The sequence below is a fragment of the Girardinichthys multiradiatus genome, chromosome 4 (assembly GCF_021462225.1).
Source record: "Girardinichthys multiradiatus isolate DD_20200921_A chromosome 4, DD_fGirMul_XY1, whole genome shotgun sequence".
Taxonomy (NCBI): Eukaryota; Metazoa; Chordata; class Actinopteri; order Cyprinodontiformes; family Goodeidae; genus Girardinichthys; species Girardinichthys multiradiatus.
This window is the reverse complement of record NC_061797.1, coordinates 21427118-21451576: the sequence shown is the minus strand read 5'-3', so window position 1 is coordinate 21451576 and position 24459 is coordinate 21427118. Positions and strand designations below refer to the sequence as shown.

The 24459-nt window shown below is 39.8% G+C and overlaps 1 long non-coding RNA gene across 1 annotated transcript; it reads right to left on the bottom strand.

Annotated features, from left to right (window-relative positions):
- Positions 1 to 15815: 15815 nt before the first annotated feature.
- On the bottom strand, positions 15816 to 16410 carry LOC124867501. The gene is made up of 2 exons (XR_007038078.1): positions 15965 to 16410; positions 15816 to 15885 (listed from the first exon to the last, which is right to left on the bottom strand). It is a non-coding gene; the product is annotated as an uncharacterized LOC124867501 (long non-coding RNA).
- Between the last annotated feature and the right edge of the window lie 8049 nt (positions 16411 to 24459).

Sequence of the window (24459 nt, the reverse complement as noted above, 5' to 3'; positions counted from 1 at the left end):
GCCTTGGCACCTCCAACCCCCACCCTGAAGTTCCCCCCCACCAGCCCCCTACCCACGCCGAGGACGGCTCTTTCCATCCAGGAGAGGGACGTCAACAAACTCTTCAGGAGACAGAACCCCCGGAAAGCTGCTGGTCCGGATTCTGTCTCACCAGCCAGCCTGAAGCACTGCGCTGATCAGCTGTCTCCAGTCTTCACAGACATTTTTAACACCTCACTGGAGACATGTCATGTACCAGCCTGCTTCAAGTCCTCCACCATCGTCCCTGTTCCCAAGAAGCCAAGGACCACAGGGCTTAATGACTTCAGACCCGTCGCCCTGACCTCTGTGGTGATGAAGTCCTTTGAGCGCCTTGTGCTCTCACACCTAAAAGACATCACTGACCCCCTCCTGGACCCCCTGCAGTTTGCCTACAGAGCCAACAGGTCTGTAGATGATGCAGTCAACCTAGCCCTTCACTTCATCCTCCGGCACCTGGACTCCACAGGAACCTACGCCAGGATCCTGTTTGTGGATTTCAGCTCTGCCTTCAACACCATCGTCCCAGTTCTGCTACAGGAGAAGCTCTCCCAGCTGAGTGTGCCCGACTCCACCTGCAGGTGGATCACTGACTTCCTGTCTGACAGGAAGCAGCGCGTGAGGCTGGGGAAGCACGTCTCTGACTCCCTGACCATCAGCACCGGTTCCCCCCAAGGCTGTGTTCTCTCTCCTCTGCTCTTCTCCCTGTACACCAACAGCTGCACCTCCAGTCACCAGTCTGTCAAGCTTCTGAAGTTTGCGGACGACACCACCCTGATCGGACTCATCTCTGATGGTGATGAGTCTGCGTACAGATGGGAGGTGGACCATCTGTTGGACTGGTGCAGCCAGAACAACCTTGAGCTCAACGCTCTAAAGACAGTGGAGATGGTTGTGAACTTCAGGCAGAACCCAGCCCCACCTGCCCCCATCACCCTCTGTGACTCCACAATTGACACTGTGGAATCTTTCCGCTTCCTGGGAACCATCATCTCCCAGGATCTCAAGTGGGAGCCAAACATCAGCTCCCTCATCAAGAAAGCCCAGCAGAGGATGTTCTTCCTGCGGCAGCTGAAGAAATTCAACCTGCCAAAGACTATGATGGTGCACTTCTACACAGCCATCATTGAGTCCATCCTCACCTCCTCCATCACCATCTGGTACGCCGCTGCTACAGCCAAGGATAAGGGCAGGCTGCAGCGTGTCATTCGGTCTGCTGAGAAGGTGATTGGCTGCAGTCTACTGTCGCTCCAGGAACTGTTCACCTCCAGGACCCTGAAGCGGGCCGGGAAGATTCTGGCTGATCCCTCCCACCCCGGTCACAGACTCTTTGAGACTCTCCCCTCTGGCAGGAGGCTGCGGTCCATCCGGACCAAAACCTCACGCCACAAGAACAGTTTTTTCCCATCTGCCACCAGCCTGGTTAACAAAGCCCGGAAACCACCCTGACACTCTCCCTTTCCCCCACACCCCCCCCCTTTTTTGCTGACAGAACACCTGTAACCTGCAACTCTATGCGTTACATTAACGCTCAGCTTGGACTCCTGCTTTACTTGCACTGCTTTACTTGCACAATGATCACCTGCACTGTTGTATTGCTCTTGCATCTTATACTGCTCTATATTTACTCTCACTCACTTAAAACTGTGCACATATATTTATATTATATTGTAGATATGTTTATACTGTTTAATTTGTACTGTATTGCACCGACTACGCCAAAACAAATTCCTTGTATGTCCAAAAACGTACTTGGCAATAAAGCTTTTCTGATTCTGATTCTGATTCTGATTACCACATTCAATTTTAGTCTGATCAAACTAAGTCTATAAAACAAGCTATGCACCACAGGTGCTACAGCACAAATATAACCCAAAAGTAGTGAAAGGGACATAAAGTAACCAATTCATTACAGATAACTGATGGTAGAGCTGCCATGGTTGGTGTTTCCTGAATTGACCTGGGTGCAACAGATGCAATGGAGTCTGGCAGGTTTTTGAAGTTTGATGTTTGTGTTCAGCAGACAGAGAACCGCAGGCTTTATAAACCGATGAGACAGGAAACTGTGTACAAGAAGGGTAAAAGCATTAAGGGTTCACTAAGCAGAAACAAAAGAACTTGATTAAAACTAGACACACTGTTATGTAGTGGCCAATAACATTTTTACTTTGTTGACAGCTGATGGGGAAAAAATTGATAAATGGCTAGATCCAAGCATTTCAAAAAAGGAGTTGTTCAGCAAAAAGGTGGAGGCACAGAGTGAGTCTCACAAGAGCATGACACAAACAGGACGGATTTACAAAAAAGCATGATTGATATAGACTTTTAGATTAGATAACAATCATTTCTATTTTGCAATTTTTCTTGGTGTTGGCAAATTATTGGTGTACTACTTTGCTCAAATATGTTACCTTTCCAGTTTGTGTTAAAAGGGAATCTAATAAAAAAATTATGACAGTGTTTTATGACAGTGTTTTCTGTTAACAAAAAGTGTTTTTATGGTTGTATAATTCTTGAAGATGTCCTGCTTTTACACAGAGAAGAAACCAGTTGGTATTGCAGTCAATCTTTAACTGTTCTTGCAGCCATTACACATCTGCTAGCAAGCATTGGAGGGTTTGTTCAGTGTGAAGGTATCCAGTTGGATGAAACAGTTGTCACTCAGTTCCACAAACTTGACCTTTACAGACCTTTATCCAATTCTTTTTATTTTAAAGTAAAAATCCCATTTGTGTTAACCTGGAGATCAAGTTTCAGTTTACTAACATAGTCACAAACACTGTTTATCTGTGTCGTAAGAGGGTTATATTTCAGAACAGAGGGCATTAGAAATATCACTAGATGCAGCAATTAATACCAGTATGTAGCTGGTGTCCAGGTTTTATAGATTTATGTAATTCTTCAGTTCTTGCTAATGAGCACAACCAAAAAGACAGAAATTCAAATTTGGGCATTGTCAGCCCCCACCAACCGACTCAGGGCTTTCTAAGTTTTCATCACTTCTCCCTATGCTGTGCTCTCACTCAAATTGGTCCAAGCAGATGGCCAACCACCCTGAGCCTGGTTATGTTCAAGGTTATATTTTTTTTTTCCTCTAACATGCTTGCTCAAAATTGGCTTGACCTTACTATGTAGCATGCCCTAATGTGATTTAAGTTTTAATTTGGCAAAGTAGAGAAAATAACGTTAAGTAAAAATTTCATAACTTTCGACCATAATATTAACTGGTAAATTCACTTTGGAGCCTATGGGTGTTTACAATTTGTGGCTCACATTTTTGTAGTTATAACATGATTGCACAAAGCAGCTCAAATCCAATTGGAATGTAATAGGTAGGTTTATGGACAGATATGTAATTGTTGCGGCACCTAGAAGAGAATGTAGGAAAGATGGTATACATATACTAGACTTTGCTGTCTGAATATGCGAAAAAGCCCTTAAATAAATTAGGCCCTTCAGATTCCCTTCATGTGCAGATTAAAACTATTTTCACACTATTTTCTATCTTTCCATGTATTTTAAGATGCCAAAAAATCTGTGTTACACAGATCTAAATGTGAAGAAACAAAGGGGATTTAATGAAATATCAAGTCCTGTCATGCCTGTGAAGTGTGTTTTGCCTCTTGAGGAGATTTCTCTGAGGTGTATCAGAAATGGACAGCAAACTGAGTACAGGAAGCTTGTAGACTGCTTTGTGTCATGGTGTCGAGACAATCATCTCATTTTGAATGTGAATAAAACAAAGGAGATGATTGTAGATCTATGAGAAACAGGACCATTTTTAACATGGAAGAAAAAGTGGAGGTGGTGGAGGAGTATGAACACCTTGGTGTTTACCTTGACAACAAACTGAACTGGAAATGCAATGGTTAAACTGTCTACAAGACGGGACAGAGCAGACTGTACAGGTGCTTCTCAAAATATTAGCATATTGTGATAAAGTTAATTATTTTCCATAATGTCATGATGAAAATTTAACATTCATATATTTTAGATTCATTGCACACTAACTGAAATATTTCAGGTCTTTTATTGTCTTAATACGGATGATTTTGGCATACAGCTCATGAAAACCCAAAATTCCTATCTCACAAAATTAGCATATTTCATCCGACCAATAAAAGAAAAGTGTTTTTAATACAAAAAAACGTCAACATTCAAATAATCATGTACAGTTATGGTCTCAATACTTGGTCGGGAATCCTTTTGCAGAAATGACTGCTTCAATGCGGCGTGGCATGGAGGCAATCAGCCTGTGGCACTGCTGAGGTCTTATGGAGGCCCAGGATGCTTCGATAGCGAGATAATTATTTTTCCTGAAAACTATTCCAAACAAGCCATACTTGTAAACAATTTTTTCTTTAGCTCATCCAGAGTGTTGGGTCTTGAGTCTCTCAACGTTCTCTTCACAATATCCCACAGATTCTCTATGGGGTTCAGGTCAGGAGAGTTGGCAGGCCAATTGAGCACAGTGATACCATGGTCAGTAAACCATTTACCAGTGGTTTTGGCACTGTGAGCAGGTGCCAGGTCGTGCTGAAAAATGAAATCTTCATCTCCATAAAGCTTTTCAGTAGATGGAAGCATGAAGTGCTCCAAAATCTCCTGATAGCTAGCTGCATTGACCCTGCCTTTGATAAAATACAGTGGACCAACACCAGCAGCTGACATGGCACCCCAGATCATCACTGACTGTGGGTACTTGACACTGGACTTCTTGCATTTTGGCATTTCCTTCTCCCCAGTCTTCCTCCAGACTCTCGCACCTTGATTTCCAAATGACATGCAGAATTTGCTTTCATCCGAAAAAAGTACTTTGGACCACTGATCAACAGTCCAGTGCTGCTTCTCTGTAGCCCAGGTCTGGCGCTTCTGCAGCTGTTTCTGGTTCAAAAGTGGCTTGACCTGGGGAATGCGGCACCTGTAGCCCATTTCCTGCACACGCCTGTGCACGGTGGCTCTGGATGTTTCTACTCCAGACTCAGTCCACTGCTTCCGCAGGTCCCCCAAGGTCTGGAATCGGCCCTTCTCCACAATCTTCCTCAGTGTCCAATCACCTCTTCTCGTTGTGCAGCGTTTTCTGCCACACTTTTTCCTTCCCACAGACTTCCCACTGAGGTGCCTTGATACAGCACTCTGGGAACAGCCTATTCGTTCAGAAATTTCTTTCTGTGTCTTACCCTCTTTCTTGAGGGTGTCAATAGTGGCCTTCTGGACAGCAGTCAGGTCGGCAGTCTTACCCATGATTGGGGTTTTGAGTGATGAACCAGGCTGGGAGTTTTAAAGGCCTCAGGAATCTTTTGCAGGTGTTTAGAGTTAACTCGTTGATTCAAATGATTAGGTTCATAGCTCGTTTAGAGACCCTTTTAATGATATGCTAATTTTGCGAGATAGGAATTTTGGGTTTTCATGAGCTGTATGCCAAAATCATCCGTATTAAGACAATAAAAGACCTGAAATATTTCAGTTAGTGTGCAATGAATCTAAAATATATGAATGTTAAATTTTCATCATGACATTATGGAAAATAATTAACTTTATCACAATATGCTAATATTTTGAGAAGGACCTGTATTTCTTTAGGAAGCTTAGGTCTTTAAGTGTTTTCAGAAACATGCTGCATATCTTCTATAGGTCTAGAGAGTGACCTATAGAGTGTGATCTCTTCCGCCATCATATGTTGGGGCAGCAGCATCAGAGTCGGGGACTTAAAAAAGGTCAACAAGCTTATAAAGAAGGCTGGCTCTGTTCTGGGGACTCCTCTGGAACCTCTAAAGATCACTGGGCATAGAAGGATTCTTCATAAAATGAAGAACATTGTGTAGAACCCTGAGCATCCTCTTCATGAGACTGTCATACAACAACAAAGAGTCTTCAGTCAGAGGCTTATTCAGAACCACAGTAGGACAGACAGCTACAGGAGATCCTTCCTGCCCACAGCCATCAGCATCTACAACAACTCTTTGAAGTAACCTGCATAATAATAATTACAACAACATTTAACTTCTGTGATGTCATGGAGCTGAACACAAGTTTGTGTGGTTTGATGGTGTGTTTTCCTTTTCTCTCTCTCCTGCAGGTTGTGATAGGCATTAGCAGCAGCACAGCTGCTTTCCATCAGGGCTCATCAAGGACAGCGTTCATAAGCAGCTGGAACCCTGAAGGAGGTGTCAGATTGTTTACTCACCCAGAGCAGTAATCACACCAGCAGACCTAGCTCTGTAAACTCCTGTTGCCTTGACCATGTTCACCAGAATTCTCTACCTCTCCAAAGTGAGTGAATCAGACCCCTGAAGAACCAGACCTGGATCACTCTTGTCTGATGTCCCATGTCCAAGTGCTCTGTTAGTTAAAGTACTTAACTGTGTTTCTCCTACTGAGAGCCACCTCCAGCTTCCCAGAACCTGCCTGCTCAAGGAAGTCACCAACTGCTCTCTCGAATCTCCTGCCTTGTGACTCCCTGCCTGTCCACCCTCCAACATCTTACACCACCATCTTGGATAACAAACAACAGAGAGTTACCCACATAAACCGACTACCACTCATGTCAACCTCAGCCTCCGTGATATTACTCACCTTCTCCGACATCACTCCTGCAACCCACAACAATAAGATTCCCTCACCATCAGTTCTCTCCTCCTCAATGATGTTCCGGACTCCCGGACCATCCAGTTTAAATATCCCTTGTCACAATAAACCTGTTTAACTAAAACTCTGCCTCCATAGTTCTTATCTGCTCAAGAGTCACATGGTTCTACATTATGACAACATCCCTTTGGGATTAATAAAATAGTTTTAACTGAATTTGAACTGAATGATATTTCAGTAACTTCTGTGTACATCCTGCAGCAGACACATATGTGCATTAACATGGCCTGTGAGAGAGGAACGTGCTGCTGATTTTTTTCCTATCCACAAAAATCCAAGGCAGCAAAGTATGTATGGTACAGTGTTATGTGTTAAATGCTAACTACATAGCAACGTAATGATGGGCTATTATTAACCTAATACAGCATGTCTTCCTATGCCATTGAAACACAAGGCAGATATGCAGCATTTTGGGTGTATTAGAATCTTTTAATGTAATAAGCTACACGTGAGGGAAATATCTTGGCCTTGTTGTAAAATAAGATTTTTCCACAATGATCATTTTATGGGTAGTTTTTAAATTAAACAAAACTTTTCTGGTAAACAATATGCACTATTAAAAAACTTTTGTGAATGCACATAACGCCATTCCCACGTGGATGGAACCTAAAATTTAGCGCAATGTCGTATGAGACCACAAAACATAATTTTTTGGGTTTGCATCAGTCTGCACAGCAGTTGGCAGAAAAATCTGTCAGTGGCAGAGGTGGGGAAGACTGGAGGCTGCAAGTATGTGAGAGGAAGCAATCCAATCTAAACTAAGTATCAGTCAAACAAACATGCTTACATTTTTTTTAGGAGGATCTGGACCCAGTTTGATCCCTGACCAAACTGCAAACGCGTGTTGACAGGCTGGGGCAACAGCTGTGAGTACTTTCAATGTGAAAGAACAGTAAAACCTTAAAGGCAGTTGTAGCTTCATCAGTGGCTTCATCTAGGGGTGAGAAACAAGTACGAAGATAAACTCCGAGCCAGTTTTCAATAGTATGAAAGAGAGCACATACAGCTAGTCACAGCAAAACTCAGCCAATAGCTATGTCTAGGAGAGAGACAGGTTTAAACACTGAAAGACAGGGCAAGGTGTATCATCTGTAGGAGAACATTAAGTTGTTGGTAGCAGTAGCTCAGCCAATGCCCCCCTCTAGGAAGGTGTCAGCTAAACACAGAGCCAGGCCAGGAGTAGCTTCTATAAGGAGAAAAACAGAGAGAGAAGTAGTGAGGAGAGTAGTAGGAGGAAGTAGCGGAATAAGTGAAAGTGGTCATTATAACCTAAGCCACACCTACAGGGATTGGACAATGAAACTGAAACACCTGGTTTTAGACCACAATAATTTATTAATATGGTGTAGGGCCTCCTTTTGCAGCCAATACAGCATCAATTCATCTTGGGAATGACATAAACAAGTCCTGCACAGTGGTCAGAAGGATTTTAAGCCATTCTTCTTGCAGGATAGTGGCCAGGTCACTACGTGATACTGGTGGAGGAAAACGTTTCCTGACTTGCTCCTCCAAAACACCCCAAAGTGGCTCAATAATATTTAGATCTGGTGACTGTGCAGGCCATGGGAGATGTTCAACTTCACTTTCATGTTCATCAAACCAATCTTTCACCAGTCTTGCTGTGTATATTGGTGCATTGTCATCCTGATACACGGCACCGCCTTCAGGATATAATGTTTGAACCATTGGATGCACATGGTCCTCAAGAATGGTTCGGTAGTCCTTGGCAGTGACGCGCCCATCTAGCACAAGTATTGGGCCAAGGGAATGCCATGATATGGCAGCCCAAACCATCACTGATCCACCCCCATGCTTCACTCTGGACATGCAACAGTCTGGGTGGTATGCTTCTTTGGGGCTTCTCCACACCGTAACTCATTTTATGTTTTTTGGATACAATCCTGGTTAGCACCCAAACATCTCTTTCAGACAGCTTCCTCTTGCGTCCACAGTTAATCCTGTTGGATGTGGTTCGTCCTTCTTGGTGGTATGCAGACATTACCCTGGATACCGTGGCTCTTGATATATCACAAAGACTTGCTGTCTTGGTCACAGATGCGCCAGCAAGATGTGCACCAACAATTTGTCCTCTTTTGAACTCTGGTATGTCACCCATAATGTTGTGTGCATTTCAATATTTTGAGCAAAAGTGTGCTCTTACCCTGGTAATTGAACCTTCAAACTGCTCTTACTGGTGAAATGTGCAATCAATTAAGACTGTCTACCAGGCTGGTCCAATTTAGCCATGAAACCTCCCACACTAAAATGACAGGTGTTTCAGTTTCATTGTCCAACCCTTGTATAAACTTTATCAAACAGGAATGTTTTAAGCCCAGTTTTAAAATTAGACAAGGTGTGTGTCTCATGAACTAAAACTGAGAGCTGGTTCCACACTGTTCTGTAAGGATCATTCAGATCTCTTATGTGTGATGGAGCTTGATCATTATGGGCTTAATATGTAAAACGGGATTTAACAGCAAGCCAATGAAGGGAACCTAAATTAGAAGAAATATGATCTCTTTTTAATTTTCATCAGAAGTTTTGCTGCAGCGTTTTGGATTAGTTGAAGGGTTTTAACTGTATTTTGTCGACATCTTGATAGTGAAGAATTACAAAAGTCAAGGCTTGATGTAACAAATGCATGCACTAGTTGCATTTGTTATTTCAGGATATTTATAATTTTGGTAATATTCTGGAGGTGTCAGAAATATAGCCTGTCTTAAACCTGAGAATATCTTCTATTACTGCCACCTACTGGTGTGTTTGTCATCTTTTCTAAAACATTTTAAAATTCAAAGTACCTTGTCCCTAATGTTCTAACTCTACCACCATTCCGTCCATTACAGCATAGTAATAATATTTGATATTTTGCCAGTATCGTTTAGAATGACACTTATTAAACATTAATAGCTTTATTAAAATAAACCATGCTATCTTGATTTATGTTAATTAACAATAACATTTTGTTTGCTGGCCAGTGCAGGTTGGCCATTTATCAAATAAACAGTTGACACACAAATGTTTCACCTTCTGTCCAAAGGGCTGACAAACACAAGATTTAGATATTATTTAAGTGTGTAAATCTATATACATGCATCATAAAAACATCTTACTAGATGAGTACTGTTGGGTCTATAAATCCTCTCCATAATATAATAATGACCTTATAAGCAAAACCACACGCCAGCATTAATACAACTATAAGAGGTCAGCTGGACTGATTGAACAAAATGGCTCGGCATTTTGTTGTCAGGTGACTGGACAATGTCATTCTTTTTACAAAGTCCAATCAACATATTCTCCTGTGTTCCCTGGAGATTTCACAAGAGAAGCTTCACAGGAAAGCAGTTCCAGCACGAAATGGCATATAAATCTGAGGCAGTTTATTGAGGGCAAAGACCCCATTCATACAACAATAGTGCCAATCAGTTTCAATACCTCAAAAAAGTCTCTGGTTGAAAATTATGGCACTCACAATAGAAAAAAAATCATCAAGAGATACTTAAGAGTAACAAATGAACCCTCCATTTAGAAAAATAGACATACTAGTAAATTCCTCTCCACATAATTGTACTGGAACACTTATTGTTATACGGACTTGCTGAGCAGGATTTAGCTTTGCCTCTGGAGATACCACTGATTTAAATGAAGCCTGTTGAGTGCCTGTCTTTGTTTGTTTTTAGGCTGAGGTTTTTCTGATGCTTGGCCATTTTACCTTTCTTTTTTAATAGCATTCTGAGAAATAAGGGCAGCTCAGTGTATTTAGATGTAGAACTTTAGTGGGACTGATTTTACTGCTCAAGGCTAGCTTGCTGGCTAAATAATTCATGAACTTCATTTGCAGTTCGTAATTGTTCACACATACCATCAGGCTTGTTTGGAGACATGACACAGGATGCTTTTACTAAACCAAACCAAATTATTTTTAGTATTACTTTATGTTCAATATTTTTGTTTTACATTGCTGCACCTGTTGCAAACAAAGTTCTTTGTTCCTTGATGTTTATAATATGCAAAAAAAAAAAAACCTCTAAGCCCTGTATAGTAGTTTCTGCAATTAAATTACAAAATAAGATTGAGTCCAATTATATGCATTTCAAATGTGTAATTTTCTAACCTTGGGAGTTACTTTTTTTGACTGGGTGCAAAGGTTAGGAGGGAGGAAGAAGGTTTGTAACATGCTTCATATGAAAATGACATTGCAAAGAAAGCTAAACCATGCCTGCTTGTTGTGTAACATAAATGTGCTGCTATTGTTCTTTAGCAACAAAGTAACTGTTTAAAATCTTAACCTCTATCTTGTGCCAGTTATCCAGGTCATGGGGCATCAGCTTACGCAGACCTCACTCCCCCCAACTATCAATTTCAGCTTATCCAGGGGAGACAAAATTCTCTAGAGAGTCATGGCTCTGCCTTGAGGCCTCCTCTTAATGGAACATTTCATAAACACTTCCCTAGGAAAGCTTCCAGAAGGTATCCTTACCAGATGCCCCAAACTAGATTCCACAAGATTGGTTCCAGGACCCATGCTGTTTACACAGTTAGTCAAGCTATATCTAGCTGGTGTCTCTTAACCTCCTGGACAAGCTCTTTCATCACCAGTATGATGATGTCTCATGTTCCAAAAGACTGTTTTGGCAACCAGAAATCTAACCTCCAAGGTCTCAGCCTCTGACTGCAGTTTGGGCCACAGTTATTTTAAAAGTGAAGTGAAACTACTGACTTTATAGCTTTAACAGTAACATTTATTGTCATTGCAGCTGAATCAGCCAACCATATTGATCTAATCTTGATCAAACTGGTCTAAATTACTGATTCTTATCAACTGATAGTTGATTCTTCCAGATCAGATTCTGCGTTTGACTGCATACATAGTGATAGGCATATACTTTAGTTTACTAAGTCCCCACAGAGGTTCAAATATTTGTGGTCTTCACTGTTTTTAAACTACATTCTAATTACACCAGGAAGGTACAGAGTAACTTCATACTGTGCCTTGCAAAATAACCCCTGAATCCATGTGGAAAGAAGAGGAAAGTCTGAAAAATGTCACAGGAATTATTAGGACAACATTTTGTTGCAATTACTGCTGCACGCATTTTGGGGCATGTGTTTTTCAGTTTTGCACTGAATATTTACCCGTTCAGCTTTCCAAGAGAGCTCACTTTTAAGAGTATTCGATAGAAAGCATCTCTGAACATCCGTCTTACCACAGATTCTTAATTGGCTTTAGTCCGGAACTTTGACTGGACCATTTTACTGTAAAACATGAAAACTTTTAAACCTTTCTGTTATAGCACTGGCAGATTATGGCTGTTGTCCAGATGGAAGGTGAATATATTCCTAGTCTCCAGTCATTGCAGGTTCTAATGTTTTTTATTATTATTATTAATTCCACTGTATTCAGCTCCATCCATCTTCCCATCAAGTCTGACCTTCCTACCCCCTGCTACAAAAAGAGTCGCCACAGCATGATGTTTGCACCATCCTGTTTCACTGTAGCCATTTTGTGTCCGACAAGACGTGCAGTGTAAATGTTTGTAAACTGTAAACATACTATTTTATAGCTTTCTTTCAACAGTGGAATTCCTCTGCCGCTGTTCTATACATGTCAGATTTGTGGAATGTACAAGTAATTATTGTCACCTATCGCATGAACTGTGGATTTCTGCAGCTCCTCCACAGTTATTGTGAGCATCTTCACTGCTTCCATGATTAGTTTTCTCATTGCCTGGCTTCTCAGTTTAGGTTTTATTGCCATGTCTTAGAGGTTTTAGACTGGAGACTACTTTTTCATTTTCAGATAATAGATTGGACAGTCCTTCATTAGATGTTTATATCTTGTTTTATATTGTTATACAACCTAACCCGGCCTTAAGCTTTCCCACAATTTTATCCTTGACCTGTCAGGTGTGTTTCATAGTCATGATGCTTTTTGTTCACCCATGTTCTCTGATAAACCTTAAACAACAGTTGTATTTATACTGAAATCATGTAACGCACAGATGGACTCTAGTTACTAATTAGATGACTCCAGAAGCAAATGTGTTGTACTTGATTTGATTTTGGGGTGTGAACATTAAGGGCATTGAATACAGATTAATGCCACACTTTTCAGATTTTAGTTTGAAAAAGATTTTGAAAACCATCCATAATTTTGTCTTTCACTTACCAAATATGCACTACTTTGTTTTGGTCTATCTCATTAAATCTGAGTTAAACGCATTTTAGTTAGTTGTTATGATTTCAGGAAGATTTTGACATTCATGAGTTATGACTACTTTTGGAAGGCACTGCATATTGCACATCAGAATCAGCTTTATTGGCCAAGATTGTCTTCACAAACAAGGAATCTGACTATGGTTTCAAGCACTCACAGAATACAGACATTAAATATAAATCCATACACTTTAGAGGAAATAAAATAAAGGATAAAAGGAACAGTATGCACAAGTGTATATAGTCATTTTTTATACAATGTAAAAAAAAAAGGCAGGTTGCGATATAAATAAGCATACGCAATATGCTTATTTTGTTTGACAGCAGAGTAGCTGACTACTCAAACTGAAAAGTGTTCATTTTGTTTATCAGAGAGATAGCCTGGGAGAATAAACTGTTTCTGTGGTGGGTGTTTTTTGCAAAAAGTGCTTTGTAGGGGTAAAAGTCTAAAACTTTCGTGTCCTACAGAGATGTAGACCCCACCCTTTTCCTGAAGCTAGACCTATACAAAACCTGGTTCAAAGGAAAGGTCAGCCCCAGTGATCTATCTGTATAGCTAATTGTTTGTTGCTGTATGGACGTGTCCTGTTTTGCGAATGGACCAAACTACACAGTGATGGATGTGCACAGGACAGACTGAATAATGGCCATGTAGAAGACGACTAGCAGTACATCAGGTTTTTACACAAACCAGCCAGAGAGACACTGAATGATTCCAAAAAAGAATCTTAATTAATACAAAAAGTCGAAAAAATGTACCTAAAAAGGATGAAGTGGGCCCAAAACAGTGGTCAGCATGACAGTCTTCGATTCAGGTAGCAACACGAAGAAACTCAAGCTCAAAACTGATCTAACAAACAGGACATGTGGGAAATTTAAATAGTGGCTGATCAGACCACTGCTGACACACAAGGGGTAAATGACTGACTAACATACAACTTAATTAACAAATACTAGGCAAAATAATACTATAAATAATATAACTAGCTGCCCAAAACAGAAGAAAACTATTCATGTACAGCACTTTGAATTGAATTGTTGAAATTTGCTATATAAATAAACTTGCCCTGCCCTGCCCCTGCCCTAAACAAATTACCCCTCCCCTTCAAACCAAATGGAATCCCGCTGAGGTTAAGCCGGCCATATAAGGAAAACAAAAGCAGCAGAAAAACATCTGTGTAGCCCTCCAGCAGCAGGTCCAAAGGAAACTGGTAACTCAAAACAGAGGAATTAATCTGTTACATATATAGCTGACAAATAAAGTTAAATATGTACACTGTAAATAGTCAACCACAAAGCTGGGCTAATAAAAAACAATTTTAATTCAAAAATAAAATCTAAATTCTCCAATCATTAATAAACTCATTTTAAGAATGAACAGAAACAATTACCATTCAACATCATCTCAGCAGAAACAGCTGTCAGACAGCACATGTGGAAAGTTATACTTCTTGAGTTGCCGCAGCAAGTACAGTCTCTGCTGAGCCTTTTTCTGAACAGTGTCTCTGTTTGAGGACCTGCTCAGCTCTGTAAACCGTTGGTTTCTATGGACCAAAGTGATCTACAGCAGACACAGTGTTGCTGACAATAGTGAGGGCAGGGAGTGCGGGAGGTGTTCTCCTGAAGTCCACAATCATTTCCACAGTCTTGAGCTGATTAAGCTCCAGGTGGTTCTGACTATACCAGTGGACCAGCTGATCCACCTCCTGTATGTATGCAGATGCATCAATGTCCTGAAAGAAACCAATGACAGTATTGTCAATTATAAACTTCAGGAGTTTGTGTACAGTGAGAAGAGCAGTGGGAAGAGAACACACCTTTGGGGGACGGCGGTGCTAATAGTTCTCATGCGGGAGAAGATGCTCCCCAGCCTCACTTGGTCGGCAAGTAAGGCTCTCCAGCTTCTCTTGCTGACCAACGTCCGTTAAGAAGCTAGTGATCCACTAACAAACAGAGTGGCACTGTAAGCTGATTGATCTTCTGGTGGACGATGTCTGAGATGCCTGGGTGGTCAAGATGATGCAGAATGAAGTGTAGTCCCACGTCCACGAGTGCCATATGTAAATCTTTTTCTTGCTTGACTATACAGGGCCCGGTCCAATCTGCTGTAAGCCTCTTCTATGGGTCGACGCAGCTTCCTCAAATGTGAAGCTAACCATGGTTTATTATTGTTGTATGTGCAAAAGGTTGTCAGTTTTTACCTGCAAGTTGAAATGAGATGAAGCAGACAATCATTGAATCCTAAAGGCACACAGGGAACTGCACAGTATGCTCGTCTGTCGGGTTTGCCATGGAGCAGACATTAGGTGGATAGATGGGAGTGGAGCAAGCAGTCTCCACTGGCAGAGCTTGATGAGGGTACCTGCACATTTTCTGGATGCGTCACTGGTAAATCCTAAAGAGGATCCCAGAAAAATTCTGCATTGATGAAAACCAGAAATCCTATAGTTCATACTCATTGTTAATACCATCGCTGTTGTGTTATACTTTAAAATCCAAAGTAACCATGTGTGAGGAACAGCTTTGTAGAATTTGAGTACACAAAACACACCATCTGCTTTGAATTTCATATTTTCCTCAGAATAACTTAGTGTTTGTTCAGGTCAGCAAGCTAACAAGAAAATCATATTTCTTTCAAGGCCTTATTCTATTTGTTGAGCAGTTTTGTCATGCCTCACTGATTGGCCTTAACTATTTTAAAGTGATGAAGTCAGTGCTGTTGCTGGCTAAGAGTGAATTCATTAATCACCAAACCTTCTCATTTGTATTCTACTACAAGCAGTCCTTTTGCACATTTCACAGCTGCACCCACGAGCTGTAAAATAACAGGTGTACTTAAAATGCCCACACAATCCACCCTAAAACACTTCACAGTGTCATTGTTTTAAGTATTGTTTTGACCCACATGCAGAAAGCAATCAGGAGACCGATGAAGATTTACAAGAGGTTTTATTTTACATTGAGCGGGTAAAGGAGAGTGGAGCTGGAACCGGAAGACAACTGCAAGGTAAGTAGACACAGTAAGAATATATAAAGCCCAAGATGGTGAATGTAAAAAAAAATAAAAAATATGTCTTACTAGGGAGTGGAGTTTCATCCGCCGGGAGGGGGTGAGACAACAATGGAACTGCACACTGAGATGAACTGAGCTGGTAGGTACTTGGACTCACCTTGAGGTATTCTGAGGTTCGGCTGACGATGTTATTGTGTGGGAGGGTGGACAGAGTTCGGTTGTGGTGGTCCATAGTTGTTCCAGGAAAGGCACCGTCGGAATAGCCGCCAGCCAGTAACTTAAGAAGCAAAGTGTTGGCAATCCAGGTATAATCCACCTGGCAAGGAAAGCCTTCTCCAGTGACAAAAACATCCAAGTTGATGAGGATTCTTCAAAGATAAGGTCAGGCATAGAAATCCAGTCTGCAAAGAGCAAATACAAAATTGCCCAAAAGGACAAAGACGAGCTTAGGGAAAATGTGGCTTGAGTCAATACCACTGAGGGCAACACTCTAGCGCTGAACTGCTGGCGGCCTCCATCTTAAGTACCCTCCAGGGATGATTAGGGAATATGGGACACCTGCCACCACTCCTCACGAACCCAGAGCCACCTAGAGGCCAAGCACAGTGCAACAACAAAAAGACGACACATAGATCCTGACACACAGGGTTTCAAAAAAGTCATTTTACTTTTGTCACACTGAATTTGGTAGTGTTTGACCAATGCTTATTTGTTTTTTGAGAAATGGTGGTAGTCATTGAGGAAAAATATCATTTTATTTTAAACAAAATGGCCTACAGTACAATTTTCTGACTCAGAAATGAGTAAAAGTGTGTTGTGCAAAATTTGTTCATAAAGACAATATGAAGTCTTTCTGCTGTCAAAAATGGCCATGAATGATCCAAAAGTTTGATCTTTTAAGGGCTCCTTAAATGATACAAGAATAAAAAAGAAAAGTATAAAATTTTTCTTATAGTTAAATAAAAGCCACGTCAATTACTAGATGATGGCATTTTTGAATATTTAGAAAGCACACCTTGCAGATTATTACCAAAAAGTACACACCAGTATCTGAGTGTGTCTATAATATTTCAACATTTAGCTCCCTATCTAGTACTTCTACCAGGGCAAGTCTGGCATTGAGTCTAAAATATCTGTGTAGCTCTTGTCTGGTGAGGGGGTGGTACTGGCAGAGCATTCAGACTGTGTCTGCTTTGATGTCGGAGTGGCCACCAGTTTCTGTGATTTTTTCCATACTACTCTGAAAAGACCTGTCAACGTAACTTTGCAGACTATCAACAGGCTCCTTGTGTAGGTTATCGTTGACGAGGAAAACAATGCAGTATTTCAAAGTAGTATTTTAAATTGTATTCAATATTTGGCTAGGTTTTATTTGCTTGTTTTAACCAGAGCTGGAGAGTTGTTTGTTAGTGCGCTGCCATGTTGTATACTTACGCACCACTCTCGCGAGAGCTCAGCACATCCCACTCTGAGCCGCTCTCTGCATCTAAATTTACATTCATCGGCCACTTTATTAGGTACACCTTGCTGGTACCGGGTTGGACCCCCTTTTGCCTTCAGAACTGCCTTAATCCTTGGTGGCATAGATTCAACAAGGTACTGGAAACATTCCTCAGAGAGTTTGGTCCATATTGACATGATATCATCACACAGACGCTGCAGATTTGTCGGCTGCACATCCATGATGCGAATCTCCCGTTCCACCACATCCCAAAGGTGCTCTATTGGATTGAGACCTGGTGACTGTGGAGGCCATTTGAGTACAGTGAACTCATTGTCATGTTCAAGAAACCAGTCTGAGATGATTTGTGCTTTATGACATGGCGCGTTATCCCGCTGGACATAACCATCAGAAGATCGGTACACTGTGGTCATAATGGGATGGACATGGTCAGCAACAATACTCAGGTAGGTTGTGGCGTTGACACGATCCTTAATTGGTACTAAGGGGCCCAAAGTGTGCCAAGAAAATATCCCCTACACCATTACACCATCACCACCAGCCTGAACCATTGATACAAGGCAGGATGGATCCATGCTTTCATGTTGTTGATGCCAAATTCTGACCCTACCATCCGAATGTCGCAGCAGAAATTGAGACTCATCAGACCAGGCAAAGTTTTTCCAATCTTCTATTGTCCAATTTTGGTGAGCCTGTGCGAATTGTAGCCTTAGTTTCCTGTTCTTAGCTGACAGGAGTGGCACCCGGTGTGGTCTTCTGCTGCTGTAGCCCATCAGCCTCAAGGTTCAACGTGTTGTGCGTTCAGAGATGCTCTTCTGCATGCCTTGGTTATAACAAGTGGTTATTTGAGTTTCTGTTGCCTTTCTATCAGCTCGAACCAGTCTGGCCATTCTCCTCTGACCTCTGGCATCAACAAGGCATTTGGGTCCACAGAACTGCCGCTCACTGGATATTTTCTCTTTTTTGGACCATTCTCTGTAAACCCTAGAGATGGTAGAGCGTGAAAATCCCAGTAGATCAGCAGTTTCTGAAATACTCAGACCAGCCCGACTGGCACCAACAACCATGCCTCGTTTAAAGTCTCTTAAATCACCTTTCTTCCCCATTCTGATACTCGGTTTGAACTGCAGCAAATAGTCTTGACCATGTCTACATGCCTAAATGCATTGAGTTGCTCCCATGTGATTGGCTGATTAGAAATTTGCGTTAAAGAGCAGTTGGACAGGTGTACCTAATAAAGTGGCCGGTGAGTGTATATCCACATATAAAACAGGTTCTAGGAAACCACAACAATATCTGCCAGGTGCTTATGGAAAAGACAAAATAATTAACAAAAGCCGTATGCTGTTATCATTGGACAAAAAGTTACAACTTGACAGGTTATGAGCGTGAGTCCTCAGCTTTTTGTGAACTTATGGATTATGTTTTATATAGTTTAGTTTTTCAGATCAACTTTTGATTTGGTCAGTAATAAAGGCAGAATAACCCTATAGTGTCCCTAAACCAAGCAGAGTTGCAAAGAGGTCATGCTGAAGATAATGTTATTGAAAGGTCAAAGAAAGTGCTGCATGAATGTACAACTGCTGAACCTACTACAGCAATATTATAAGCAGTATTTAAGACATTAGAGAGGTGCTTTTATCATTAAAAAGATATAGATACTGAACACGTGTTAAGGTGCAATAAGGTATGAAGAGGATATTTTTCAACAGCTTGGTGTTAGCTAAAGTATTTAGTTCCAGTAAATATCTTTTGAATGCCTTGTGGCTGAGTGGGTCAAACAAATAATAGCTGTGAGGTAATGTAGCCAAGGGAAGAAATATTAGAGCATTTTGGTGAACAAGATGCTATCTCATCTCTCAAATCTGTTTACGTGTTGTTAGTTTTGCGGTTATAAAGTTACAATACTGAATGAGGCTGTCAAACACAGCATTGCCTTGTAATAAGGCCCATGTAATACTCATTGCAATCATTATCTGTGCTTTTGCACTCAAGTTCTGCACCTTTGTGACACAGAGAACATTTGCTCATAAAAGGTTCTTCCTTGAGTAGGATGTTTGTGGCAAAATTCAGACTATTCAGAAAAAAAAGATATTTTTAAACTAGATAAATTCCCAGTGCACTAAATAAAATATAGTAGTACCTCATTAATCCTTGAGGAATTTTCTAGGCCAAATATTTGACTTAATCAGTCTCTGCATTAATGTACAGTACATTAGACAATTAGAATTTTAAAAGAATACAGTTAAACTTACGTAAGATCATAGAAATACTTTGCAAAAACTTTCCAGGAAACCCTATAGTTTGAGTTGGATTTCCTGGAATAGCAGAATGTTTGGAAAGAGCTATCTCCTTTACCCAGTAGTGAAAAGGAAAAGCCATTCTTTATCATCATTGCAGAGCAGATGCAATGATAATCCTATTGTCTCAGAGGCAAGTCATTTAACCTCCCCTTACCCTATCCCCGTAGTTTGTCACTGCATAGTCATGCCATGACTACATTAGAGTATAGCTCGAGGAATGAGTGTCAAATGAAAGTCAATGGACAGCAAAGGATTAAAATAGCAGTTAAAGATGAATTTTCTACAACCGAGTTTATGATTGGAAGAACTTATAAAGCACATGAGCTGACACACTAAACAGCAAAAGGTGAGCACAGAGAATAGGTGGATAATGATGTATATGATATGTTGTAAAGAATTATAATTGACATCCATATATCCCTAAAATACTAAACATTTAAAAAATGATTTTAAAGTAGTTTTAACTACACAGAATGTTTTTTATTCTGATGTAATGTAAAATAATCTAAACTGTGGCAGTCTTTAGAAAAATAAATACTGTATGCCCAATATCACCTTAGGCATTTGTGTGAGATAAAAAAAAGTATTATTAAGTTACTGCTGGTATATTTGAGTCACAGTTGTATCAATTTTCCAGTAATGGCCTAACTGTGCAGAATACATGTGAAAGACCTGTGGTGCTCTTTCACAACAGATTTATTTAATATGCCCAAAAACAGATAGGCTCTGCTGTAACAGAGCCTATCTGATGATCAAACTGTGTATGCTACAGTGTCAAATGAGTAGTAAGAAAATGTTGGAACAATTTTATTCCTATGACATCATCCTACACCAAAACACAAAAGCTTGATGGGGCTTTTTTTTCTGGATGAAGTTAATCTTTGAAATCTCAAATAAACTGGGGAAACTTTAGATGTAATGTATGTTTTTTTTAGCCAAATTTAAAACTCTTGGTAGTGGCTATTTTTCTTTTGAATTGTACAACTAACCATGCAGAGGTTTCCAGAAGGGCAACATCAGCAACAAACAATTATCAGTCCTCTCAGTAAACAGAAGCTGTAGGAGAATGAACACATTAATCATTGTTATCCTGACTTCTACTAGTATCAGTTCACAAGAGCGTGTGGGCTGAATTAATGTGAATAGGGCTGTGGGTGTACTGTATTTGTAAAAAGGGATTCACAATGTAGTAAATAAGTAATTTTAGAAAGGAAGCTGTACAACATTCTCTGTAATTATTTATTGATTATTTTGTTTATTCTGTATGTTATTTTGTTAACTAGGTTTGATCCAAAAAGGAGAAAAAGAAAGTTTTGGGATAGTATTAATGAAAACAAACTGGTCAATTATTCATCATCATAATGATGATGCAACAGGATCATACAAAGGAAAATACCCTTGCTTAGATTCTCAGTCCCCTCAAATCTCACATCCTGGAGTATCAGAAAACTGGAATGTGATCAGTAGCTCCCCGAAAGAGTTAAGGAGATGCCAGAGGCTATACTTTTAAGAGAAACCAAAGTGTTGTCTGAAGCCACTCCAAATAGGCAGAGCCTTTGATATTCAATCTTTTGAGTTCTTTATTTTGCTATCAACCATCTTGCATCATAATTTTTTACTCAAAAAAATATAATTCTTACTAAAAAGTGTACAGTATTGCTGGTGTTGTCTTACGTCTGAATAACTGGGACATGATAACATCAGACTTAGCCGGCAGGTGCATAAATCATCCTTGTCACTGAAATTATGAACAAATCTTATATAAAATTAATTGCATAGGAAAGATACGAACAAATCATTCTAGCACATCGTGTTCTTGCATCTCTTGAGCATGGTTCTATGTATTTTATTATCATTACAAAATTAATTCAGACTGTGTGATGGTACCATTTATAAATCGTGGTTATAATCTTGACAGTGTGATAGTGTACGAACTTACAAACAGGTAAGTTCTTGTGTTTGCTTTCTGTTGGGATTTTTATAGATTTTGTCTGAAGATGTATGTACAGTTAAAGGTGAAAATGATTTATACCACTGAAAGATTTTGTTTTAGGTAGTAATCTTTTAATTTTACAAACATTTTTCTTAAGACTGGAAGTAATTTTAACACTTTGAAGTGGCCAAGCCTAAGGCCTGACTTGAATCTGATACAGCATCTGTGGAAGGACCTAAACATTAGGATGATGGCACGGAGGCCTTCCAAATTCAAAGACATTGAGCTTGATACCAAAGATAAATTGTCAGATTTACTAGTGGAAACACATGAACAACTGGTCAGCGATTACATGATGGTCTGTTTCCTGTAATGCTCATACTTGTACTCGTCATCTTCCGACGATGTCTTTTGGTTTGGGGACCAGTGGATTTCGTCTCTTCTTTTTTCAGATGACATGGTCCTGCTGGCCCCCTCTAGCCGAGATCTATGGCACGCACTGGGGCAGGGCGCAGCCGAGTGTGAAGCGGTTAGGATGAAGATCAGCTCCTCCAAGTCCGAGGCCATGGTTCTTGACCGGAAAAAGGTGGCTTGTCCTCTTCAGGTTGGAGGGGAGTTCCTGCCTCAAGTGGAGGAGTTCAGGAATCTAGGGGTCTTGGCAGTATATTGGAAATATATATTTTTTTGTTGTTTTTCTGAAATGCTAAAAAATATATTTCCATTGATTATTGAGAAAGATATTAATCATTTCTGACATGCCATTGTAATAGTAAATTGTAAGGAAAACAGATATTTCTTTCCATAATACTCATATTAATTTGTTTTATCATCTGTTGAGAGATAATTGTTTCCTTTCCTACCAGAAACAAAATATTTGGTTGTATGAAAATAATTTTAAATCTAAATGTGCTGGGGTTTATGTATAATTTCTGACTTAACTTTATCTGTGTCAGAGATTAATTCCTGTTTTTATATGAAAATAATAATTTGCTGTATGTTTTTTTTAAATAATATTCTTAGTTGAAGGGCTTTCTGTTGTCTTTTTTGCCTCAGTAAAAGGAATCAAATCAGAACTCTTCTGAGGTTTTGATTAAAAATGTATAACAAGTTTTGGCAAAAAATTAAAAACAGGCAAGTGTATAATCCTACTGCATATCTAAATATCCATAATCTAGTCTTCAGAGATGTTTCCTGATGGTTGGGAGTATAGTGATAAACTCTTGTGCCTTTTACATCATCTATCTATCTATTCATTCAGATGTAAATTTGATGCAAACCGAGAACTACCACTCACCAAACTTTTCATCTCAAATAGTTTTCCATTTTGCATTTCCCTTTCCATATCAGCCATACACAGTGGTTAGAAATCCACCTTTCGCGTTCAGTCTCCTTTTTAATGATACTTACTCACAATACAAATGATAAATTGCAAGCTTGGTAAAACACCAGCTGCACTCTCATTGTTTTTTCTGAGCTTGAATATTGGTCCATTCACCTATATTTTCTTTATTTCATAGCAAACACTGAAATGTGGAGTTTATTTTTGTTTTTATTTGCTTCTGTAATAGCACATTAAATACATTGGAAATATTCAATATTTGGTTGGAAGAAACTGAACATCAGTAATAGTTATGAGGGTGCTACTATGCTGTCCTACCTGAGAAATATCAGCAAAATACAAATTTTAAAAAGCATATGTGGATGAAAATAGGTAAAAGAAAAAAACTAACTTTACACTTAATCCAAGTTCTCTGCTTACTTATGGAAGAATATGAATCTTGTTTTCAAAAGTCACCTTAATCAAATCGGACAATCTTAACTTTACAACAGCTAATTATTCACTTTTCCATTTCTTGATATTGACTTTGAGATTGTAAACCTCCCAGTCCATATATGCAATATAGATGTATTTAATTGTATGAACCCATATTACTTCCAGGTTTTGCTGCTTTATGTAGCAGTCTGTATTCAAAAGCTCACAATGGCTAGATACAGATTCTGCATTTATTGTGTCATTAAAATGTTTATGCTACAGGGAAGGTCACTTGTTTTTAAATATTGCTTGAAATGTGTCATGGAAAACTCTCAGTCAGGGTCATTAAAATTTAATCAAGTGCCAGTTCTTACAGGCACCACAAAAATGGTATTAACCCTCCATACAGCCGCATAAATAGACACAACAGAAATGTGATGCTGCTATAGATCTTATTCAAGTCATTTGGGTCATTTGTGATGAGAGACTCCTGCTATCAGTAGGTTGTCCACAGCCATGGGCTAGAAACAAATATGTTTCTGTATAATGAGTCAATATGCTGGTCATTTCTGCTGCTTACCTGAATGGTTAAATTGACAAGCACTTTGTTGTTGCCGTTGTTATCATGAGTGTTATTACAAAGCCTTAAAGGAAGATTAACATTATTAATTTGCCAGATCCTTAATGAAGAGCTGCACAAAATCAGCTAAACATAGTTACTTTTTCAAAGTTCAGTTTATTTAATTTTTGTCACTCTGAATCCAAAACAAGATTATATTAAACATAACTGCTGGTAGTGGATTTCTCCAGCAGATCACATTTACACTTCAGGCCAGTCTGTCTTTTTTCAATTAGGTCTAAAAATGAAGAATGTTCTGGCAGAGTGTGGGAGGGGAACACTCTGAAAGTCTTCTATGGCCCGCTGATGATGTTCACACTCATCACCTATGGGAACTCCCACCTCCTAAGCTTCACTCCCATATTCAAATGTGTGCACTGAACAATTTTATGTTAAAATAAAAATTTTTAGATTTGTCAACCAATAGCAATGTGATTTGTTGTTTATGCACAAAGCTGAATGAAACAAGAAACATTTATCTGATCTCAACC